Source organism: Asparagus officinalis, chromosome 6, assembly GCF_001876935.1.
Source record: "Asparagus officinalis chromosome 6, Aspof.V1, whole genome shotgun sequence".
Taxonomy (NCBI): domain Eukaryota; kingdom Viridiplantae; phylum Streptophyta; class Magnoliopsida; order Asparagales; family Asparagaceae; genus Asparagus; species Asparagus officinalis.
Window position 1 is genome coordinate 9,148,743 of NC_033799.1, and position 27,356 is coordinate 9,176,098.

A 27,356-nucleotide genomic window follows, 5' to 3' on the forward strand; every position below is an offset into this window, starting at 1 on the left:
TCACTCAAAATAATTAAACTATTCTATAAAATATTCATTAAATATTGTTTTTATTTCTTCTATTTTATTTTTTATTGAGTTAAGATCAATCCTTCTTCAGGTTTATCATTTATCATTTCTCGGACAATTCTAGAGTATTGTCTTCATCATCTACATCAATTGTGACATCAGGCTAATTTTGTATTTTTTATGCTATTATCTTTCCTAGGTTCGTTAATTTTTTATCATCTCATTTAACTTTACAAAGAAGTCAAATGTACTTATGATGTTCAACACAAACTGCTCAAAATATAGACTTTGATTTTTTTTCTATTTCAATGAGAATAAATATGAATTTCATATATATAAAATTCTTTGTGTTCCTAATTTATTACTTAAATAAATTAGAAGCTATCTCTTTATTTTCCTCTAAAATGAATTCTTCTGATGTGCATCCAATAAGAATTTCTGTTATTTCAATAATATTACCTTTGCTCTATCCCTGTCATTTTCCATAAAGATCTAAACTAAATACCTGCATTATTCATTACCAATTTCTCTTAGATTATAATATTAATATTTAATTTGAAGAACACAGTATGGAATTTATGAATACTTACTAATTTTTCTTATGTCTTCCATGGAGATTTTTTCTTTGATTAGGATAAAGTTATTAAATTATTTTTTAATGTAACTCATTCAGTGCTTCATTAATAGATATGTCTTATGTTAATGCCAATTCAAGTGATTCATTGACGTTTTCTGAATTTTAGATTTATTTCCATCACTTTCCCATTTGCAATGGAAATAACTCAATTCTTTTAAAGTTATCTCTAAATATTCTAATAGTTTCTCCATATGTAATTCCTTGTATTCTTTTACCCTATAAATATTATTAACGTCAAAGATTAAAGTTTCTAAATTAAAATCAATTAATGCTAAGGTATAATATTATAGTGTTTTATCATTTCTATGGATTTAAACATCTATCAATTAATGTTACGAATGTATTTTGGCTACCCCAACTTATTACTAAAATTATATGAAATTACTTTAATTTATATAGTGCCGATAATTTTTAATCTATAATATTTTTAAAAATTTTATCCATTAACCGGATGTTTTTAATCAATTCTTATTGTTTTTGTTTACCAGTATCAACTTAGACTATTCTTAGATGCTGAAAATGGATAGTAAATCCCTAAATTAGAAATTTTAATATATATATATATGAAAAATACCAAACAATTACACTTTTCTTTGCCAAGTTTTAAAATTTTAGCCCATTTTTGTGGTTTTGAACTTTGAGGGTGTGATTTATAATTTTTAAAATTTTGAAAGAGTTTTTTAAAAAATTTACTTTTAAGTTTAGTAGTTGTAATTATTAAAACTATAGATTAATTTTGAAAAATATTAAATTTCAGCGGTCTACCAATCGACGAATTTGATGTGTGCTAGTTAAAATTTTTGAAAATTTAGAGTTTTTTTTACGATTTTTAAATTTTGAAGGAGTTTTTTAAAAATTTTGAGGTTAATTTTGGCAAATTTTAATTTTTTAGGTGTCTAAGGGTAATATCTTGAATTCATCTTATTTTATTTACAAATTTTAGAATTTTAGGGTGGCTTTTTATAATTTGAACTTTTGAAGGTGTTTCTATAATTTTTGAGATATTGAGGGTGTTAATTAAAAATTTTAAATTTAAATGTCAAAAATTTTAGGTGTATCATGGTAATCTCTTGAATTCATCTGTGTTGTTTGTAAGTTTTAAAATTTTAGAATTTTAATGTGCTTGTCTGTAATTTAAACTTTTGATGGTGTTTCTATAATTTTGAGACATTGAGGTGTTAACTGTAAATTTTAAATTCTTTGCAAACTGATGTTAATTTATTAATTTTATGTTTTTTATTTTAAGTTTTGAGACATTTGGATGAGTTTTATAATTTTGAACTTTTCAGGGTCTTTTCTGTAATTTTAAAAATTTTTATGATTTTTTTGCAATACTTCATGTATTATAATATGTTATCTACTTGTAATTTTTTTATCTTAACAAACTAATATACTTCATGTATTATAATATGTTATCTACTTGTAATTTTTTTATCTTAACAAACTAATATCATTTTTATGTTTTATATATTTTATTAATATTAGTTTTTTTAAATTGTTAAGCTAAACATGGTTCACATAGGATTAGGATAAGATATGATTATGATTAGGATAGATTAAGATATAAATAAAATATTTAAAATAGTGAAGGGTAATTTTGACCATTGAAAATTAGAATTTGATTATAGATAAGATAGTTCAAACTATAAAGGGGTATATTTGTCTAAAAAAGATTTTCCGAACTTGTGCTTTTAAAGGGAGTATGATATAAAGTTACAGATAAATAGGATAAGATTACAACTTTGAACATTAATTAGGATAAAGTTAATTGCTAGGCTTTGGTCCGGTAAAAACCAATTAGAAAAAAAAATGAATTTAGTGATGATTCATACATGTTAAGAGACAGATATTTTCTAGACAGCTTGAGCGAGGAATAAAATATTTTGCACCTACATTGTAGGTTGGGCCCACGTTTCATATATCCGAAGTGAAAACACATTCAATTTAAGATTTCAACTGAATTTTCTCACAAATAATGAGCCAACAAATTGAATAAATAAATATGCCGGCAAACCAACAAATAATCATATGAGCAATCTAAAAATTCTATCCATCAAATTTTGTAAACCAGTTTTTCCCTTACTTATTTAAATTTGAAAACCTGAGATCTTTGAACAACTAACTGTTGGAGATTATGGTTAAATATGGAATAAAATAGTAAAAGTTGATATGCTGTAATTTTAAACTTTTTAAGTTAACTGTTATGCATTTGTGAAACGTTGTGCTTAAAGCAGTATTTGGCCTACTCCGGTGTAAGGATCCCAAGGCCAAACTGTTTCCAGGAACAGCAATACAATACAATGGTGTGCACCAACAAAGTATTGTCAAGATATCCTCGATCTATAAGACCTTTCGGTCAAGGCAAAGATCTCATCGATCTCTTAAATCTTCCGGTTTAGGCAAAAATGCTTCAGGCACAGGCTTTGCAGCATCAGTGGCACAACAGTTCCTTCGAGTACAGGCTCTACACCAGCAGCAACGTAACAGTTCAATGAATTTTCGTGTGTATACAAGAGCCCTCCAAGAGTTGCCCCAAGAGGCACTATTTATATGTCTCTAAGGCCAGCTCAAGAGTCACCTACAATCAATGTGACTGTTACAAATCATTATGATTGTAACATCAATTAATTTAAATGTTGTTGTAATTGTTGCATGCAGTAACGCCTGAACGCGAAGGTCGTGTTGCACCTTGCAGCAAATTAGACGAACCTCATCGATCGGGCGAACCTCATCAAACAAACGACTTTCGCAAATCAAACGAACCTCGTCAGTAAGACGAACTTCATCGAACGGGCGAATCTCGTCGAACGTGTCAATCAAATGAGTCTCGCAAATCAGACGAACCTCATTTAACGGGCGAACCTCGTCAACCAAACGAGTCTCATCAAATTGATGAACCTCATCAAATAGAGGAGCGTCGTCTGATCTCGAGAACGCTAGGGTCGCACCATCGTGCGAATGCGAAGCTCATCTGCATGATGCGAAGCAGCCTACGAGACAACCTTCGTGGGGGCCAACGTGGAGCCACCTAGCCCCGATGCCTCCGTACGAAGCAAAAAGTGCGCCTTACAAAGCGCCACTTAGCTCCTCAGCCCGATTAGCCCCGATCCCCTACCCATTGGTCCATGATCCACGAGCTAGCCCACGGCCCACGGTCCAAGACTCATGACCCACTAGAACTTATGAGGGATAAATTAAAACAAAACAATTCTCACCTTACCATTGGCAAGCCTCAATCAGAGGGCCTTTTGAAATACTAAAACTTTTACTTTCCACTAGTATACTAAGTATATATATATATATAGTTTGAAAACTCATTTTAGAAAGAGGTTTTGACCAAAAAATCCAACAATCCCCTACAAGTTTTTAAACTAGTGTCGTGTAATGGTGTCGTTGTTTCAATCGTTATGCATAAGGTAGATGTCGCAGGGACTTGAACCCCCCTTAGACCAACTAAATAAAAGATATATGCTTGGTGTCGCAGAGACTTGAACCAGCACATGTCTAAGATTCAACGATCACACAAGATCAAACTCATATGTGGTAGTTTTCACTTTGAACCATACTTGCTATGCCGTTGTCTTTGCTTTGCACATTTATGACCATATGCATGTCCTGGTTTCTACTAGGGCTCTAGGTATCTTTCCACAAGACGTCATAGGAGACAACAAAATCTTCACCTAGGCATATGTGAGTTCTTTAGACATATTTTCTACCAAACACCTGCATCCTAGATTCTTTGAACTCATTAAGGCTTAAGAGTCATATTCTCTTATGATAGGATTCTAGTTGAGTCCTTTAGGCGTGTTTTCTATCTAACACCCCGCATCCGAAATACTTTGGACTCATTAAGACTTAACAGCCAACCCCTTTACATGATTGGATCATCGGTAAGTCCTTTAGGCATGTTACCTATCCAACACCCGCATCCGAAATGCTTTGGACTCATTAAGTCTTAAGAGCCATCCTCTTTACCATGATAGGATTTCTGTAATGACCATGAATTTTTGATATTGGTTTAAATAAATTTTCCTAGAATTTAAATATAAAATTTTATTCTTCCTAAAGAGTATTTATATTCTTCCTAAATTTTTAAAATTTTTTATGATTTAAAAATCTAGATAATATTTATTTTAATGATTTTGCTGCTATAAATTAAATTGTTATAGTAAAATATTTTAAATTAATATTTGAATATTAATTATTACTATTATTATTGTTGTTATTGATTATCTTATATTAAATTTTTTAGCCTATTCCATTCCTTGTATTTCTCCCTAATTTTACAGTATTTTTCCTTAATCTCCTGTATTTTTTGTATTTTCCTTAAACCCTAAAACCCCCTCAGCTATATAATATCATTCTCTCTCTCTCTCTCTCTTCTCTCTTCTCATCTCGCTCTTCTCTCTCTCTCTCACGTCTCTCTCAGTCCTCTCGTCAATCTCTCTCTGCTCTCTTGTAGGCCCCTCTTCTCGCCTCGCCTCAACAATCACTCTAACTTTGTTCTCCTCTAAGGCGCAACGCCCTTCTTAACCCGCCGCTGAGCAACCGCCTTCTTAGCCGCCTCCTCTTTCTCCATCTGGCTCCCTCCTCCCCCTCGTCGCTTCAGACCAACTTGGGCCTTCACCGTCCCTCCTCTAACACACCCCTTCTCCCGCTGCTCGCCTCCTCCGTCGCCCAGGCCGCGACTAACAAAACTCTGACAAGCGCCGCAACGACATCTCCTTCGCGCTGTCCCCCCTACTCACTGTCCCATCTCCTACGTTGTAGGCCCCTCGCAGCCTTCACAACAGCCGCCTTCTCTTACCAACGCCGGCCCAGCGCCCATGCCGGTCAGTCCGCTCCTCCTACCCTCAGTCGCTCCTCCTGAAGCCCGCAACCCCAGCGTGGGCACAAGCCACGCTGCATCCTTCCTCCCCCTCATCCTCAATCGCCGCCCCAGTCGCGCCTCCACCCATGATACGTCTCCTTCCCCGTTTAAAGCCAGCAAGACCCGCATAGCCATTGGCCTCCTCTCACCATCTACTCTTCCAACTCCGCCCAATAGCGATCCGTTGCCCCCGTCCGCCCCATCTCCTCCCTAAGTAAACCCTCCCTCGTCACCGCTAACTCCTCCCTAACCACAACCAGCCCTTCCTCTTCGTCGCCTCACCCTCCTCTGAGCTAATAGCCCCCTCAACCCAAGCCCAAGCTGCCCTCAGCCCGATGCTGTCCAAATCTGCTTGCCTCACCCGTTGTGCTCGTCGTCGAAATAGTGAGCAGCAAGCAACGACACCGCCGTCTCATCCACCGGCCCGTATCCTCACATGGTAACGACATATCATTTGACAATACCCCTGATGCAAGATTCCGTTGCTCACAATTTTAGATCTATTATGTGTTCTGTATATATCTCAATCCGAAAGGTGGAATTAACATATAATATATAAAAATTGCCTATCTCGACGAGACAAAGTCATCTGTGGAGGTAGATTTTTGATTGGACATCGATGCCAGCATACATGATGGCATCGATATCGGCATCGATGCCAACACTGATGCTGGTATCGATGGCTACGAATCAGTTATAGATCAATGGCTGATTTTTGATGGTTTTGGATAAGGATTCAATCCAAGGGCTCTCATTCATTGATGTTTACTATAAATAAGGGTAGAGAGTGAGGGGTTAGAGGTGTAAAAATTTTTATAACTCCATTTGGAGAGGAGGGTCACTCTTAATTGAGAAGGCCTTCCAAATTTGTAACTTTTGTTATAATTAATAAAATAATTTTTTTTACCACTTTAAATATTTTTTCTCTTTGTTGGATGATGAAGATGGAGATGAAGAATTATTTGGAGGTTTGTATTTCTTTTATTTTTCTCTTTTATTTCTTTTTTATTGCTCATTAGTTTAGATTTATTTCTATGCTTGTAGTTAGATTTTATTTTCTTGTTAAATAACCAAGAGGCTAGAACCCTCTTGCCTTAGATTTATTTCATGCTTATAGATTAGATTTATTTTATGCTTATAGAGTAGATTTATTTTCTTGTATTTAATTCTTACAATTTATTTTATAGTTTAGATTTTGCAATTTATTTTGTAGTTAGATTTTAATTTCTTACACTATTCACCTTGAGACTAGAACCCTCTTGGGTTTAGTTTTTGTTTTTGTTTTTTTTATTTTCTTTGATTCACCTTTAGGTTAGAACCCTCTAGGGAATCACTCTTTTTAAACAAGTGGGTTCAATTTTAGATTACTCATATCTTTAATTGAATCCACCATCTTTAATTTCTTGTATTTTCTTTTTATTCTTAATTCTCCTTTTTGATTCTTGATTTTATTCATCTTTCCTTGTGAAAATCATTCATTCTTTGTTACATCCACTTTCACTTACATTTCGTGCCGATTTACACACTATCACTTTTATTCTCTCCATCTCTCTACAATCACACTTATTCTTCACTCCTATTTGTCACGCACACAATATAAGAACCGATTTATATTTTCTCCTACAAAACACCTTCCTCATGGGATCGATAACTTTTTATACTATAACTTGACACGGTTGTGCACTTGCAATACTTTTAGTACATGTTTATGCCGCATCAAGTTTTTGGCGCCGTTACCGGGGAGGGTGCTTAAGTAGGATTTTATTTAATTAGGTTCTTTAACTTGTGTGTTTTTTGTGAAGGACCAGCTTGGAGCTTGAAGATCGCAGATTGGAGATCTAGAACTTGGAGAATTGCTTTTAGGTAACTCTTCTTTTTAGTATTTTTAATTCTACCCTTTTTAGTTAGCTTCACAATTAGAGACAATTAGGATTAAAAAAAAGAGGGATTTTATTTTTTTGTTGACCATAATAAAATTCACCTTTCACTTGGACATTAACTAACAAGATAATAAACCCAAACAATGTTCATCCTTCTCATAGTTGTTTGATTGTTAACCCTAATAAAAAATATAAAGATTTTTTCCTATCCTTTTTAGTCGCTTTTAATTCATAGGGTTGCATTACATATAGTTAGTAGGAATTCACCAAAGTGATTTGAGCATCTTGATTTGGAACACACTTAAAAATATTTTTAAGGGCAAAACCCCATAATCAAGATAAGGTGAGGGATTTTATCACACTTTCCTTAGTCCAAAAATCACTAATTCCTCACTACACCACCCAAGCCTAATAAAACTCATTAGACGTTGTCCCTAAGGATTCGAGCTCAATAAGGAACAAAGAATCCTTACGTGAACCGGTTTAAGTTTTTTTGGATTAGTTGGTGTCTAAGATAAGGTTTAGGGGTTGCGTAAAACTCTCCGTAAGGAACGAGGTATTTAATTGATCTCTGATCACCCTCTAGTACTATCCTTATCAAGCTGACTACCCGAGTAAAACTTTAATCTTTTCACTTTAGGAGTTTTTGGTTAGGAGCTGGTCTAGTTGAGTTAGGCTTAACCTTAGAGTTAGAGTGATTGAAAAGTAATTGTTTTTTATTTGTTTTAGTTAGGATTTTCCTTTTTCTTCTCATAAAAAAACTAATTTTTTTCCCTTAAAAAATTATAAAAAGAAGTTGTTTTGGGTGTATGCAAACATGGATTAGGGATAATACACATTGATTAATTCGTTTTGAACAAATTCCAAAAATGACATATCCTAATTCACCCATTCTTTAAGATATGTGCTATCCCACTATGAATGCAATCCCCTCCTGCATTAGGCTCCCCAAGATAGATGGAACTAACTTTGAGCTTCGATCGTAATATATCAACATGCTTCCAAAATTTCTAGGGAATGAAACTGAAGATGCATATATTTTTATCTCAGAATTTGAAGAAGTATGTATGATGATTAAAATAAGAGAATTAACTGAAGATGCAGTCAAACTCAAATTTATTCCTTTTGCCCTCAAAGACAAAGCAAAAAAATGGCTATACAGCTTACCCATAAATTTCATCACAACTTGGGAGGAATTTATCACCGTTTTTTCTAAGAAAATTTTTTCGATCCATAAAATGGTGAAGCTAAGAAATAACATCATGAATTTTAAAATTGTCCCGAGAGAACCTTTTTGGAAGTATTTTGACTGATTTAAAGATCTTCTCATCTAATGTCCTCATCACGGTTTAGAAAAATGGCGATTATGCCAAATAATTTATGAGGGATTAGATTATTCTTCAAAAACTTCCTTAGAGTCAATGTGCCACGGGGATTTCATGAGGAAAAATGCTGATGAAGCTTGGGAGTTTTTAGAGTGTCTTTCTGAAAAAACCATGCAATAGGAACACTGTGATGACCGAGTGTCATCAGTTCCCCAACCCTAGTCTAGTGGTATTTCCTTGGAGTCGAACATTGCATCTGAAGCTAAGATAGCCACAATCATGCGTAGGTTAGAAGCCTTAGAAATTAAGGAAAGAGTCCCGTCTCAAATCAATCATGTTTTAATCTCAGGATGTCACAACTGTCTGTCACCATCTCATGTTTCAGAAGAATGTCCTCTCTTAGGAAATAATCAGCCATTAGGACAGGTCAACGCTATATTCTAGTGTTACGCGAATGATCAATTCTCTCCAACCTACAACCCAGGTTAGAGAAATCACCCAAACTTTGCATGTAATCACGGAACTCACTCCGGAACTCAAAACTTTATCTCTCTTCAAACCAACAATTTCCTAGGGGAAACACAGTTTCTTTCAATTCTCATCCATAATTTCAACAACCCAATCTATTGTATCAAAATCAGTCTCCTCTTCATCAAGCTGTAATTCAGACTCCTCATAATCCAGATCAGGATAAACATCTCAATATCTTGGAAAGGGGTTTGGAAACCATAATTAAGGCCTCCACTCAAACCACAAATATGTTGACTCAAACGTCCAACACTCTGAATTCCTTTATGCAATCAACCGGACAAATTCTCAACTCCAACACTCAAGCTATAGCTAGATTAGAATCCTAACTTGGTCAACTAGCTAGTGCCGTGAGTGAAAGAGAGAAAAAAAAATTTCCGAGTCAACCCGTGGTCAACCCTAAGGACACAGGATGCGGTTCATCCTATAAAGCTCAAGTGAATGCAATCCATTCATTTCGGTCAGGTAGACAGGTCGATAATCAAGTGAGAACTCCACCAAGTCAAACTTTTGATCCTGTACAAATTCCTTTTCCTTCTCCTTCTGACGAATCTATTCAACAATCACCTCCCTCAGATGATCAAGAACCTGAACCCGAACCTAAGCCTGCTTTTGATATGTTTAGACCAGTTGCTCCTTTTCTAGATAGACTCAGGCCTAGGAAACACTCCCCTCAAGAGGATAAGATCCTAGAAACATTCAAGCAGGTTAAGGTCAATATTCCTCTCTTAGATGTAATTGAACAAATTTCATCTTATGCTAAATTTTTGAAAGAATTATGCACTAAGAAGAGGAGAATAAATGTTCCAAAGAAAGTTTTTTTAGCCGCCAATATCAGTGATATGCTCTCAAATCCCAAAACTTTGAAACGTAAGGATCAAGGTTCTCCTATCATTTCATGTGTCATTGGTAATACTCATATTGATAAGGCGTTTTTAGACTTAGGGACTAGTGTCAATTTGCTTCCATATTCAATCTACCAGCAATTGAGTCTAGGTGTACTGAACCCAACCTGCTGCACTTTACAGTTGGCTGATAGATCAGTCAAGGTCCCTATGGGTAAGTTAGAGGATGTTCTGATTAAGGTTGGAGATTTTATTTTTCCAGTAGATTTCGTAGTTTTGGAAACACAGCCCATTTCCAATCCCAAAGGACAGACACCTGTCATCTTAGGACGGTCATTCTTAGCCATTTCTAATGCTCTCATCAACTATAGAACTGGTCAAATGAAGCTGTCCTTTGGGAATTTGACTGCTGATCTCAATATTTTCAATCCAGAGGACCAATCGAATAATCAACCTCTAGAAATAAATTATATTCAGGAAAGATCAAAAGAAGAAGAAGAAGAAGAAGAGTCTGATTTGAGTTTTGAGGAAATTTTTGATGAAGAGTTGGAGTTTTTAGAAGAAGCGGATTAGGTCATTGAGAATGATGAAACTGTGTTAAATATTTACTGCCTTGAATTAAATTTTGAAGAACTCTTTCTTGATGAACTTAGATTCTTGGAGAATAATCAACAATCAAATTTTCAGAACTCAACCATAAATCTTGGGGTTGAGGAAAATGCTACAGATGAATTGGTTGTTAGAAAATAAAAATTCACAGTACAAGAGTCAAAGTTTATTAAGAAATACCAAATGCATGACACCAATAATACATACCTTACTTTGTTACAAGAATTATTGAACACCCCGAAATGCTTGAAATTTCACATTATTGATTATATCACTCTGAATTTATTTAAAATCCGGAGAAGAATTTTTAACAATAAGGTAGGATTCAATGTAGAATACGAGCTCTTCATGTTGAACCTTTCATTCTATATTGTTTGTTTTGTTTTATTTCAGAATAATAAAAATAATTTATTCTTCTCTCATTCGAGAGTTTCTTATTCAGTTGTAAAAAAAAGAAAAGAAAAAAAAAGAATAAATTTTTGATTTCATCATTCTCAGACCAAAGGTAATTGTAGATTTTATCAGCTGGCCAAATGTAAGTACTTCACTTCTTATCTGCTTTACTTTATGCATCATAGAGTTTGCATTGAGTACAATGCAAAATTTAGGTGTGGGGGTGGGAATTAGTTATTTTCCTCTTTATTTTACCTTTTTTTAGTTGTATTTTTGTTATTTTTTCCATTTCCTTAAAAAATTATAAAAATATCGTCACTTGCCAAATTGATAGTGTTATGTAATAATTGATTTATTTGATAAATTTTAAATTTTCTAATCCCTAGTTTGTTATTTACTCAAGTTTACCTTTTATGATAATTCTAAATAAATTTCTTAAGAAATAATTTTCAAAGTAGTAAACTTTACTTAAGACTTAACTTATATTTTTATTTAAAATAATAGAATTTATGCATGCTTAGCTTAGAGTTAAAAATAATTTTTTAAAGTGTCTTGATTTACATATTTTTTAGAATATATATACATATACATATTAAAAAAATAACATTGCAAACATATTTTTTAGAATATATATACATATACATATTAAAAAAATAACATTGCAAAAGAAGAGTGCGAAAAATGGGCACCAAAAGAAAAAAACTCTTAAATTCAAGATGATTCTATCTTATAAAGCCTAAGCTGACCGAGTAATTAAGCCCAAAGAGTATTTTCATACTTAATGACCTAAGCCCAATTGGGTTGGGATCCATTAGCCCAAAACTCGTTAAATGGTCGCATAGAAAACCCGTTAAAGTAGAAAAAAATCACCAAGGAAGAAAGAGTTAAAAAAATAAAAAAATAAAAAATAAAATAAAAATACTAATAAATGTTTTATATATAGTTATATTTGTATATATGGTCTTGGAAAATATTTTAGATCAAGCAACTTGAATATTATTTTAAACAAAAAGTTAGCATGTTCTTTTCAAACCTTTTAAATTAAATTTCTAAGTTTGGCTTGGTTTTGTATTGCTATAATGAGAAGATTTTCTAGAAAATTTACCTTAGAGTTATATATAAAAACGTTTTCTTGAGTGATAACTAGCTTCAATTAGATTGTCTAAAGTTATCAAGTGAATTTGTTATTCACTGACTTCTTTAATTTGGCAAGTTGACCAAATTTTGTGGGTATATTCACTACAAACCCTCACGAGACTACAACTCGTCCACTAGGGTAACCTAGGGGTTTAAAGGCTTGTTGTATGCGCTAAATACAACCGCAATTCCTGCGAAAGTGAGTTAGGTTTTCTTTTCTTTTTCTTTCTTTGCTAGAGGAGTAGCAAAAATTTAGGTGTGGGGGTATTTGATAATCATATTTTATTACAATTTTATACTCCCATTATCTATTTTTAATGAATAAATATATCACTAATAATTATTTTTATCTTTAATTGCAGGTTAATGAAGAATAAAGCCTAAAAATCTCATCTCTCAACAAAAGCTCATGAATTAAATGAAGAACATAAGCAAGAGCCAAAAATCACAAGCTCAGAATTAAGCCGAGTAGCTTGTAGAAGCCGGAGAAAATAAAAAAATCAAATATGAAAACAAAACATATTCAAGATAATTGACCGCAAAGAAACAACGATATATCACAATACGGAAGGCGGAATTTAACATATAATATATGAAAATCACCTATCTCGACGAGACGAAGCCATCTGTGAAGGCAGATTTTTGATTAGACATCGATGCAAGTATCGATGTTGGTATCGATACCGGCATTGATGCCAGCATCGATGCTGGTATCGATAGCTACGAATCAGTTACAGATCAATGGCTGATTTTTAATGGTTTTGGATAAGGATTCAATCCAAGGGATCTCATTCATTAATGTTTACTATAAATAGGGGTAGAGAGTGAGGGGTTAGAGGTGTGAAAAGTTTTGTAACTCCATTTGGAGAGGAGAGCCACTCTTAATTAAGAAGGCCTTCCAAATTTATAACTTTTATTATAATTAATAAAATATTTTTTTACTACTTTAAATATTTTTTCTCTTTGTTGGATGATGAAGATGAGATGAAGAATTATTTGGAGGTTTGCATTTCTTTTATTTTTCTCTTTCATTTTTTTTATTGCTCATCAGTTTAGATTTATTTCTATGCTTGTAGTTATATTTTATTTTCTTGTTAAATAGCCAAGAGGCTAGAACCCTCTTGCCTTAGATTTATTTCATGCTTATAGATTAGATTTATTTCATGCTTATAAAGCAGGTTTATTTTCTTGTATTTAATTCTTACAATTTATTTTATAGTTTAGATTTTGCAATTTATTTTGTTGTTAGATTTTAATTTCTTGCACTATTCACCTTGAGGCTAGAACTCTCTTGGGTTTAGTTTTTATTTTTATTTTTTTATTTTCTTTGACTCGCCTTTAGGCTAGAACCCTCTAGGAAATCACCCTTTTCAAAGAAGTGGGTTCAATTTTAGATTACTCATATCTTTAATTGAATCCACCATCTTTAATTTCTTACATTTTTTTTTTATTATTAATTCTCCTTTTTTATTCTTGATTTTATTCATCTTTCCTTGTGAAAATCATTTATTCTTTGTCACATCGACTTTCACTTACATTTCGTGTCGATTTACACACTATCACTTTCATTCTCTCCATCTCTCCATAATCACACTTATTCTTTACTCCTATTTGTCACACACACAACATAAGAACCGATTTATATTTTCTCCTACAAAACACCTTCCTCTTATGATCGATAACTTTTTATACTATAACTTGACACGGTTGTGCACTTGCAATATTATTAGTACATGTTTATACCGCATCACGAGTCGACGAAGCTTACGAATCAATGGGACAGCAGAATAACAAAGATATGATCTGATCAGGAGTAATGTTTTACTCTATAATGGACACAAGTTGTGTCTCGGGTCCAAGTCAGGGCCCCAGATGTCCGATAATGAAGTTTTTCACTCATATTTATCTGTTATCAACCATTTTGATGAAATTGACACCCGTATTCACTTCGATGAGTATATGAGTATATACTTACTCCGATGAGTATATGAGTATAAATCTTACTCGACTTTTGAACCAATCATCTTATCATTAGTAGTGTAAGATTTGAACTAATAACTTGATGTAAATGGTAAGTATTTGTAAGACTCACATTCTCTAAAGATCAGACATCTACCACTATGTCCTTTTTCAGACCTTTAGTCAAAGGATCAACCATATTCTTTGAAGACCGTACGTCTATCACAGAGATGACTCTTTAGCAAATGAGTTCTCTCAAATAGCCATGCTTTAGACGAATGATCCACTTCTTTTCATTGAATATCGAGTTTGTTACTATAGTACCCGTCATCTGATTATCATAATAGATAGTAATTGCGCCTTACAATTCTGTTAATGGAAGGTCTCAGAGAAAACAATTGGGCCACTCGGCTTCATCTCCTATAGCACAGATTATGAAGAACTCGGATTCCATCGATGACTATATAATTATAGTTTGCTTCTTTGACTTCTACAAGACGGCAGCTCCACCCATGGTGAAGATAAAACCTCTAGTAGATCTGCACTCATCTAGTTCTGAGCACCAGTTCACATCTGAATAGCCTTCAATTACAGCCGGATATCCAGTATAGAAGAGGCTTAGACCTATAGTTTCTTTCAAGTATCTCATCAATCTCTGGACATCATCCTAATGAAGCTTTCCAAGATTACATGTGAACCTACTAAGAATTCCTACGGCGAATGCTATGTCTAGTCTCGTACAGCTCATCGCGTACATAAGACTCCTAATAATCTTTGAGTACCTATTTGACGGCAAAATTAAAAGAAGAAAATTAGAGAATTGAATTTGTATTTTTCTCTCTAACATACTTAGAAAAAGAATGGTTATAATTCTCTCAATACAATCTCTCTCTAACAAACTTAGAAAAAGAAATTACAATCTTCTTATATTGAATTCCTGATTTATAAAAGAGAGAAAGATCGACGAAGATCTTTCCTTTTGTTTAACCTAGGTTCTTCTTGGTGTCGATGGAATGCCTCCCTCGATGTTCGTGTCAAATTTGCTTTCCATTAACGATCTGAATGCTTCACCTCGTTGGAACATGATATTTTCCTCTTGACTTGATGTTGAGGAGAACTTGCGTGGTAAATTTAAGAATAACTCTTAACAAGTTTAAGAACTCAGTGCGAGTTTGAAACTCTATGAAAGGGTTGATCCGAGAAAACAAAATTAATCCTTTTTAATTAGACCAAAAATAATCACAAGCCAATAAAAGCTCTCAGAATGGCTCTTGATGATGCTCCAGGTCCTCCAAGATCCGAAGATGCTCCAAGAGATAATTACCGATCTCAATTCTCCATAAATTCTCCTCTAAAGAACTTGGTCCTAATTAAGCTAAAATTTTAGCTATTTATAGGAGATTAAGTGGCGTAACTGCCCCCTTGATTTGCTCCTTAATGAGGGTTCATGGGGTGTAACTGCCTCCTTAAATCTCTCCCTAATGAGAGTTTATAGGGTGTAACCGACCCCATTAAATGAAAAACAGATTTAAAATCGTTTAGGTTTTGTTTGAACCAGTCAAACGCAAAAATCCACGTTCTGGAACGAACTCTGTGTTCTGGACCTGGGAGCAAAGTTGGGTGTTTGCGTCGAAAGTTAGTTAATTCATGGAACTTATTACAACTTCAATCATTTACAATAAGTTCAAAAGAGTTAGTCTTTTTATAAGACTACTCGCTTACACAAATAAAACAAAAATTACAACTCTCTTCAAACATATGTAGAGGATGTTTATCACCCGCTATTTGCATTAGATCTTTGCCAGTGCTGGGGAAACGTTAGTCCGTAGATTATCACAGATCAAATTCGGTTGACAGAATAAAAATTCAATGCTCTTGCTTCACAAAAGAAACAATCGCAGAAGTGATAATCTTAACCAAGTGAGATTATGATTCTTCTTGAGATCAAAATATAGTTTGATCCGGAGGAAAGGGGAATGGGCCTTAGATCTCTTGAACTCTCCCTCTTTATACTGAAAAACTTCGTCAAGATCTGCTAGCCTCTCTGAAATTTGTGATTCACTCTTTGCAGGGACAGAACCTGGCCTAAATTTCAGATCGTCTGCGTATAGGACCCTAGGCTTACATTTATAGGCTTCAGATGTAGCGTTTTAGGATAGGAATTGATGATTTGACCTTATCCTTAATTAACAACCACTTAACTACATTTAGAGATGATATCAAAGTAGTTGGGAGACTCTAAAATGAACAAATCCCGAGAAAACCATCAAAAAATATGTTTTGGGCACTTCTGTGCACAGAGCCCACACAACGGTGGCCTCGGCAACTGTGCGGAGCCACTTTATGGATGGCATCGGCTACTTAGCAGAGCCACCTTAGGGTGGCTCGACCCATAGCGGAGCGCTACATGCCTGCCGAGTCATTATGATACGACTCGGCCGCCAAGGGCTTTTTCGTTTTGGTCTTGTTCTGCCTTTTGCGTATTTCGTCATTTTGTTAACTTGCTTCGTGCACTCGTTAGATATTTTATGGCACATGATAATCTCGTTTGACTCAGGTGATGGAGTTCATCACCTTCTTTTTATTTTGAGCTGTGTGTGAGAACCTATAGGCAATTTTTGACGCCTACATTAGGCTCTGCATTTGAGCCTGAAAAGACATCAATGATCTCTGCATTTTGAGTCTAGAATGCAGCCACGAACTCTGTATTTTGAGTCTTGAATGCAGCCACAGAACTCTACGTTTTGAGTCTGGAACATAGCCACAAACTCTGCGTTTTGAGTCTGGAACACAGCAATGAACCCTGTGTTTGGATCCGGAACACAGCAATGAACTCTACGTTTTAAGTCTGGAACACAGCCACGAACTCTGCGTTTTGAATCTTAAACACAGCAATGAACCCTGCGTTTGGATCCGGAACACAGAGATGAACCCTACGTTTTGTTGTTGGGACGCAGAGATGAACTCAGTGTCTTGACTCTGGAATGCAGAGTCAAGCCTCAGAAGAGCTTGGTGAGCTTCAGACAAAGTCCAATATTCAGGCGAAGCCCAGTCTTGCAGACGAGCTTCAGAATATAACTTGCTATAAAGAATAGGTTATAACTTTCAAACCGTAAGTCAGAATTAGACGAATTATATATAAAAATTAACTATCTCGACGAGACGGAGCCGGCCAAACCAACCTTAAGGGTTTGGTTTGCTCCCATCCATTTCGCCAAATTCCTTACGGTTTGAGAGATATCTGTGTTTTGATTTGAAGAGTCCGTTAATTTATAATCTCTTTTGCTAAAGTGTTTGCAAAGATCATCATGTTATAACCTTCATCTTGGCTCTTTAAAAATATGAGAGTCATCGGATTATAATTACCGATGTTGATTGTGAAGGCTGTTGAATTAGAGCTTTCATCGGTTGTTGTGAATGTCATCAGATTATAACCTTCATCAATCTACGTAAAAGTTTTTAAATTGTAGCCTTCTAGAAGCCATCAAATTGTAATTTTCATCATCAGTATTTGATGAGGATTTACTATCTGCAGTAATGTTTAGACAGTCTACAGAACCCCCTCCAAAGTTTTTAAAAGTTCACGGTTGACTGGGATGAATTTTTGAAATACTTTGGATCTTAACTCTGATCTAAGACTGTTGATTCCTTATCATAAAAGAGTTCTTCTCTGTACCCACTTCGAAGGCATCTTGGTTGAAGGGATTTGCCATGCAAGACCCGTGCGAGGATGAGCTTCGAAGAGAAACTATAACGACGACACAACTACTCGTGAGCAGAAGCTTTCAAACGTCACGTCACAGCTCACATCCATTAAGTTGATGGGCCTACAAATATTCATATTATTTTTAGCAAACGTTCAACCATCAACGGATTTGATAAGGCTTTACCAACTACCGTTTAAATCGGGCTAGCATGTGGATTGTTTACGTCCGTTCCACATATAACATTGTGCTAAAAGAAAAAAAATTCTTTTAGACTTTGTGCTATAATATTGAATATATAGACTTTTGTCATTTTCATTGGAAAAGATTAACCAACAACGCGTGTTAGGTGTAGGCTTATCTCTAGTTAGGGATCAAGATAAAGTCTCTCATGCGTGTAAGGCATGGATTTTGGTGTTATTAATAACAACATGCTATGATATTGAATATGTAGAATTTTGAGAAGACTAAAAAAAGAAGTTGTTGCTGTGATGCTGACCGAAGATGAACTCTGGAAAAGAGCTAAAGAGACGGTGCAAGCTGTTCACTAAGAGAAACTCTCCGATATCAAGTCTCAGCTCACATCTTTTGATCTGATGGGCCCAGAGACTTAATTTTGTATTTGTCCTTTTGTTAAGAACAACATTGTATGACTTTTCTTCCTGTGCTATGTTTGCACTTGAAACACTGAATGAAAGTTGGAAGTGCCAGATGTGTAATATTAACTTAGCATGAATTTTCACTTAGAGTGAAATTCAGAATTTTTTTTATTATCGTTACGATAATTCCAGAAAATCTTTGATTTGCCGGGGATTCTTTATTAAATACTTGCTATCCTTGTTGAAAGAGAATTAGCAAGTTCATTAAGGATTTGATTGTTAGAGCTGTGGTGTTAACATAATAGTATTTTGTAGACTTATCATCTTATTGGAGAGGATTGACAAGTTGGTTTTGTCAGAGGTATGATATTAACATGATAGGTTTCGTAGTGATCGAAAAAATTTTGTAGACTTATCATGCTATTGATAAGGATTGATAAGTTGATTGTCAGATGTGTAATGTTAACATGACAGGAATGTGTTGCGATCGGAGCAACTTTGGTGACTTGTTATCATATTAATAAGGATTGATAAGTTAATTGTCAGATGTGTATTATTAACGTAAAAAATTAGGAATGATGCAAGCTGAATTCATATTTCGTGGGGATGTTAATCGTTAGAAGTATAATATTAACTCGACGATGTTTGTGGATTTTATGCTTGATAGAGGTATTCTATTAAATATGACAACTCAGAAAATTTATTACTCATAATCCATTTGACCATAAATAAACCAACCCCATTCTTGAACAAGTACAAGGGAAAAAAGGGGTAGATAGGGTAGATCGCCTAGTGGTCCACTATCGGTCAAGTCGTTCAGTCATATTGGAGTATAACAACTATGATTAGAATAGAGGCACGTTACACAGCAAGCCATTATCTGAAGAGTTTGGCTATCAGAGATAACTATTAATGTGATAGCTTTGTGGACCCGCCATCCTATTAAAGAGGATTGGCAGGTTGATGGACCATCAGAGGTAACTGTTAACGTGACAAATATGTGGACCTGTCATCCTATTTAAGAGGATTGACAAGTTGATGGACTATCAGAGGTGACTGTTAACATGATAGTTTTGTAGATCGGTCATCCTATTGAAGAGGATTGACTTCAGTGTCCGTAGTATCTTCTCCTTCTGACTGAGAAGATTGGGCTTGGTCCCATTGCTCAGGTTGATTCTGCTTACTTTATTCTTTGGCTTTGACCCTGACAATAATTTTTTGAGCCTGTTCTCCTTGAGAGATTAGTTGTCTCTAAGAACGGTATTCTGTAATTCCCATTCAGGCTAGGAGTTTGGTTTCTAAGTTGTGTCAATAGGTTTCCACCAGTGTGGACTGTGTCATACATGTCGGGCATCGAAAAGCCATGCTCCGAAACCTTTCGATGAAGGATTTGATGGGCTATCTCTTCTTCTGTTTAGTGTTGAGAAGGGTAAGAATAGAGACTTCTGTGTCGACTTCGAAGAATCTAGACAAGAAGAGTCTCTCTAGATCTGCCCATTTTTGGATACAACCGGCATGCAGTTTTCCGAACCATTTAAAGGCAACTCCCTTGAGGGTGCCAATGAACAATCGAGCTAGTATAGCATCATTTAATATCACATTCCCAGTCTGTAACTTGAAATAATAGATATATTGATTCGGTGATCCCGTACCGTCAAAAGTTTGTAGCATCAGGACTTTAAACTTTGGAGGATAAGAGGCCGCATCCCATTCGGCAGGATATGGTCTAGCAACTCGCTCGTCTTGGAGCTCACTTCTATTAGCAATAGTATTGAGGAGTGTTGGACCCTAGAGGGGGGGTGATTAGGGTCAAGAGGCTCTAATATGCAATTAAAAATCAGCACAAGCAAACCACAAAACAGAAATGCGATAAAAATAAGAGAGATAAGGTTAGGAGTTCGTTATCCTTGACGCGCGATGTGTTAACGAGGTTCGGCCCTCTGGCCTACGTCCCCGCTCCCCACTCTCGAGGAGAAATCCACTACACACCCGGTTTGGAAGCCGAAACTTCGTCTACACAGCGATCTCCACAGATCTCTCTCACTACACAGTTTGATCTCACAGATCACACTCCCTCACAGTAGATCTCCACAGATCTCACTCACACAGCAGAAGAAAGAAATGCAAGAACCTCTCTTTACACAGCCCTTATAGCAAAGAGAAGGTATACTGAAGCTGGGAGGTGAATCACACTTGAAACAGAGAGAAAAACAGAGTTTTAAAAATTTACTCAGGAAACAGAAAAAGCTCTCTGGTTTTTCAAACGTTGGGGCTAGGGAAGAGAAAGAGGTCTGGGGGGTTTATATAGAAAAGTTTAAATCATTTTAAAACAAAAACAGATCTTCCCAAATGAGATAATAATCTCTTCTTCAGACCCTCATCACAGACTGTGCCAATCACTAACAAGTGAAAGCACAGGGTTCGAGGCAAACGACCGTTTTAAAAAAGTCGCGGCTGAACAGAGGCAAAAATCGGTTGACCGAAGAAAATATCGGTCGACCGAAAAATACCTTCGGTCGACCGACCGAAAAAATCGGTCGACCGCCAGCAGCTAAGGAGTTTTGACAAAACATCCAGAGACTCATCGGTCGACCGGCACGGTCGACCGATTAAGGGTTGAGAAATTCGGTCGACCGTATCGGTCGACCGACGACACTCTGGAGACATAGAGAAGAAAGGTCATCGGATCGGTAGACCGGACCGGTCGACCGATTTCTGACATATTCTGAAATCAGGTTATTTGACCAAGTTGAAATATTTCCAAAATATTCATTTGACCTCTGAAAATTCTGAAACTTTGTAAAATGTTTTTAATACTAAAAACAAACTGCTTGGAAAAAGAATTTTGCAGATAGGTACTCAAACTTGTGAAAAATAGTATTTTGTGAAAAACGCTTAAAAGCACAAGTTTAAAAACGTGTGTGTGATTCCCAATAGCTTCAAGTAAACTCAGTAACTCTTTGCCTACATTCTAGCACTAGAGAGAAAAAACAAAAGAAAGCTAATATCCTCATATAGAGAGCAATATACTTGAGCTTTGATATAGCTTGAATCGGATGAAGCTTTTGATTGAATTTGTCGTTCTTGAAATAACGTTGCTTCATCTCTTGGCCTCCTCCTCCTTTGGATATCTTCGTTGTAGCGTATATTCCATCCATCCTCCGTTAATGGCACTAACGAGCTTGACAAATGATTTTACTACATTTACACTCAATAAGCCATTAGTACCGATAATGGTGGTTGTAAGAACATCATCAAAACATAAGGGCTAACAATCTCCCCCTTTTTGATGATGACAACCAACCATTATATAAGAGCAAAAATAAAATAGCTTATAGATAGGTGCTCCCCCTATCTATGAGCTCCCCCTAAATATATGCAACAAATGAGGAGATTTCTCTCCCCCTTTGTCACCATCAAAAATGGGGTAAAGAGAAATGCCAAATGCAAAATGCAACTAATCAAGCAAGCAATGTAGAACTTTCACATAGTGCATAAGCCCAAACCATTTCTTATGCGACAAAAATCATCCTCTCCAAGAGGCTTAGTAAATATATCCGCTAGTTGAGATTTGGTGTCAACAAATACTAGGGATACATCTTGTCTCTCTACATGATCGCGTAAGAAATGATGGCGCACGTCAATATGCTTAGTTCTAGAATGCAAAACCGAATTTTTGGAAATATTTATGGCACTTGTGTTATCACAAAAGATTTTAATATTTTGAAAATTCAAATCATAGTCAACTAAACTTTGTTTCATCCATAAAACTTGAGCACAACATAAGCCGGCGGCAATGTATTCCGCTTCCGTAGTGGACAATGCAACACAATTTTGTTTCTTGGAAGCCCAAGAAACAAGGGAATTTCCTAAGAATTGGCATGTTCCACTAGTACTCTTGCGATCTACCTTACATCCGGCAAAGTCGGCATCACAAAAACCATATAAATCAAAAGTGGTGCTTTTTGGATAAAACAAACCAAGGTTAAAAGTTCCATTAACATACTTAATGATCCTTTTAACCGCAATTAAATGAGATGCTTTTGGAGAAGCTTGAAAACGTGCACATGCACATACACTAAACATGATGTCGGGTCTACTAGCGGTGAGATAAAGAAGACTACCTATCATACCTCGGTATAGTTTTTGGTCCACATCTTCACCACTCTCATCCGCATCAAGCTTAACACTAGTACTCATGGGAGTAGGCGCATGCTTAGAATTCTCCAACTTAAATTTCTTCACCAATTCCTTCGCATACTTGCTTTGTGAAATGAAGATCCCATCCTTAGTTTGCTTGACTTGGAGCCCGAGAAAGAATGTAAGCTCTCCCATCATACTCATCTCAAAGTGATCCTGCATAACTTTAGAAAATTCCTTGCACAAGGATTCATTAGTAGCACCAAAAATAATGTCATCCACATATATTTGAACTAAAATGAAATCATTTTTCCTTTTTCTCACAAAAAGTGTGTTATCAATAGATCCTTTTGAAAAACCATTTTCAACAAGAAAACTAGAGAGGCGAGCATACCAAGCCCTAGGAGCTTGTTTCAACCCATATAAAGCTTTTTGTACCCGGTAAACATGATTAGGAAAAGCATGATCTATAAAACCGGGGGGTTGCTCAACATACACTTCCTCTTCTATAAAACCATTTAAGAAAGCACTTTTGACATCCATTTGAAATAGTTTGAAATTTTTAAAACTAGCAAATGCCAAAAACATCCTAATAGATTCCAACCTTGCAACCGGTGCAAAGGTTTCATCATAGTCTATGCCCTCCTCTTGATTGTATCCTTGGGCAACCAAACGTGCTTTATTTCTAGTTACAATGCCATGTTCATCAAGTTTGTTTCTAAAAACCCATTTTGTACCAATAACACTAGCATTGTTAGGTCTAGGAACTAACTTCCAAACTTCATTTCTTTGAAAATTGTTTAATTCTTCATGCATAGCCAAAACCCAAAACTCATCATTTAAAGCATCATTAACCTTTTTAGGTTCTAGTTGAGATAGAAATGCAACATTACCACATTCACTCAAGGCTTTTGAGCGAGTTATAACTCCTTTTGAAGGGCTCCCAATGATTTGTTCCTTTGGGTGGTTTGATGTGAATTTCCAAGCTTTAGGTTGTTCAACTTGATCTTGAGCATTTGTGCAATCTACATCCTTTTGAGCTTCTATAGAGGGAGTGTCATTGATTTGCAACAAGTCCAATCCTCCCTCAATATCATCATCATCATCCTTCCTAGGCAAAACAACTTGAGAGCCAACATTAGTCTCATCAAAAGTAACGTTTATAGACTCTTCAACAACGAGGCTTCGTTTATTGAAGACCCTATAAGCCTTACTTCGAGGTGCATAACCCAAGAAAATACCAACATCAATTTTGGAATCAAATTTATCATGGTGATCTTTTGTATTTAAAATAAAACATTTGCAACCAAAGACACGAAAATAGCCAATGAAAGGAGTTTTTCCAAAATAAAGTTCATAAGGGGTTTTCTTAAGCTTTGGTCTAATCAAAACACGATTTAAAACATGGCAAGCCGTGTTGACGGCTTCCGCCCAAAAATATTTTGGCAAATCAAAAGAATTAAGCATAGTGCGTGCCATCTCTTGTATGGTGCGATTTTTCCGTTCAACAACACCATTTTGTTGTGGTGTTCTAGGAGCGGAAAACATATGAGTTATACCATGATGAGCACAAAAATCATAGAAAAATTCATTTTGAAATTCACCACCATGATCACTTCTTATTTTAACAACTTTCAAATCCTTTTCATTTTCAATTCTTTTAACATGATTAGCAAATTCTTCAAAACAATCATTTTTCTTTGCAAGAAATATTGTCCATGTAAAACGAGAAAAATCATCAATAATCACAAAAACATAGTGTTTGCCTCCAAGAGAGGTAACACGCATAGGACCAAATAAATCAAGATGAAGTAATTGCAAGGGTTTAGAAGTCGATACCTCATGGATGGATTTGAAAGAAGACTTTGTTTGTTTACCTTTGGCACAATCCTCACAAATTGTATCTTTTATGAAGTGCAAGCTAGGTAGCCCTTTCACAAGATTCTTCTTAGACAATTTTGATATTAACTCCATATTTGCATGTCCAAGTCTCTTGTGCCAAATCCAAGGATTTTCATCAATTGCCGCAAGACACTTTACATCTTGATTCACTAACTCATTCATCTCAAAAATGTAAACATTAGACTTGCGATTTGCAATAAAAACAATTTTTCCATCCATACTAATGATGCATTTATCCGGTTTAAAAGAAATATCAAAACCTTTATCACTTAATTGGCTAATGCTAAGAAGATTATGATTCAAACCATTTACTAAATAAACATCTTCTATAATGGGTAAGGGTTTCTTACCAATAGACCCGATACCAATGATTTTACCTTTCTCACCACCACCGAAGGAGACATTGCCTCCTTCAATCCTTGATAGGGTTGAAAATAACTCTTTGTTGCCCGTCATATGATATGAGCAACCACTATCAAGGTACCACATCCCTTGATAGGGTTGCAAATAACTCTTTGTTGCCCGTCATATGATGTGAGCAACCACTATCAAGGTACCACATCTCCTTACGTCGTTGCCGTGACGTTCCCTACAAAAGAAGAAGATGAAGGTGTAGTAGCTTTAGGTACCCATGTCTTGGGTCCTTGGTGGTTAGTAGTTTTGGTACCTTTGGGTACCCATATCAAACCATAAAAATCTTCATTGTCTTTAATTCTACAATGAGTAGAAATGTGTCCATGTCTCATACAATAAGTGCATACAAAATTTCTTTTGTATGTATGGATGTTGGAACCATGAAACCTATTTCTACCATGATGATTGTAGTTGGCATAAGCATGAGTGGGTCTAGTCCTACAACCCTCAATTTCTAGTCTTTCAATCTTTGATCTTAATTGCTTGTTCTCGAAATCGAGATCTCCTAGCAATTCATCTTTTAGAGCAAGAGAGGTTGTTAGTTGTTCTAGCTTAATATCACAAGAGGCATGTAATTTTTTAAAAAAAGAGTATTCTTTAGACATTCTTTTAAATTCAAAGTTCAACTCTTCTAAAGCCATAGCTATGTCACATTGCATATAGAAAGATTCACTTTCGGCCTCGGATATTACCTCATGTTCATTTGCCATGAAACAAACATTTCGGTCATGAAGAGCAAATTTTGCCCCTTCTTCATCACTCTCCGAGTCACTTGGTTCGGATTCTTCCCATCCGGCATACATAGCCTTCTTCTTCTTGTACTTCATGTACTTTTCTTTGAGCTTGGGGCAATCCTTAGCGATGTGACCCGGTTCATTGCATTCAAAACATTTACCTACACGAGAGGAAAACTTGTTGTTAGATCGAGGGTTAAATTTTTTGTTCATCTTTATGAGTCTAGAGATTCTTCTAGAGAGATGAGCAACTTCTCTAGAAAAATCGACTTTACTTTCCGACGATGAAGATGAGTTGTCACTAGCTCTTTTGATAGCTATGGTCTTCAATTTTGGTGACGGCTCCTCAACTTCACGTGATGGCACTTTCTCCTTCTCCTTTCCCTTGAGCTTCTTCTCATGCACTTTGAGCTTTCCGATAAGGCTATCAAGATCTAAGGTAGTGAGGTCATGAGCTTCCTCAATGGCCGTGGCTTTGGGCTCCCACGCCGGAGTTAAGGAGCGAAGTATCTTGTAGTTCATCTCTTGAATGGATAGTTGCTTATTTAGACCATGTAATTCATTGATGATATTAGTAAAGCGGGAAAACATAGCATCAATGGATTCATTTGGAAGCATTTTAAATAGCTCATAATCATGCATGAGTCCACTAATCTTAGATTCTTTAACTTGGGGTGTTCCTTCTTGTGTGACACATAATTTTTGCCAAATTTCGTATGCGGTTGCACACGTGGAAACCCTATTGTATTCATTGGGGGAAAGACCACAGATTAAGGCGTTCATGGCCTTAGCATTTAGATTGGCAAGATGCCTTTCATCATCGGACATGTTCTCAACTTTGGACTTCTCTACATATTTCTTTTCTATAAGCCCTAGGATGTCAAGATCAATGCAGCGAAGGTAAATTCTCATCCTAGCCTTCCAATAAGCAAAATTTTCCCCTGTGAAGAGAGGTGGTCTAGTGGTGGATTGTCCTTCTAACATATGCATATTCAAAGAAACCTCCATTAGATCTTTTCTCTAAGGTTGTTAAACCAAAAACTGATATAGAGATCAAGCTCTGATACCAATTGTTGGACCCTAGAGGGGGGGTGATTAGGGTCAAGAGGCTCTAATATGCAATTAAAAATCAGCACAAGCAAACCACAAAACAGAAATGCGATAAAAATAAGAGAGATAAGGTTAGGAGTTCGTTATCCTTGACGCGCGATGTGTTAACGAGGTTCGGCCCTCTGGCCTACGTCCCCGCTCCCCACTCTCGAGGAGAAATCCACTACACACCCGGTTTGGAAGCCGGAACTTCGTCTACACAGCGATCTCCACAGATCTCTCTCACTACACAGTTTGATCTCACAGATCACACTCCCTCACAGTAGATCTCCACAGATCTCACTCACACAGCAGAAGAAAGAAATGCAAGAACCTCTCTTTACACAGCCCTTATAGCAAAGAGAAGGTATACTGAAGCTGGGAGGTGAATCACACTTGAAACAGAGAGAAAAACAGAGTTTTGAAAATTTACTCAGGAAACAGAAAAAGCTCTCTGGTTTTTCAAACGTTAGGGCTGGGAAGAAGAAGAGGTCTGGGGGGTTTATATAGAAAAGTTTAAATCATTTTAAAACAAAAACAAATCTTCCCAAATGAGATAATAATCTCTTCTTCAGACCCTCA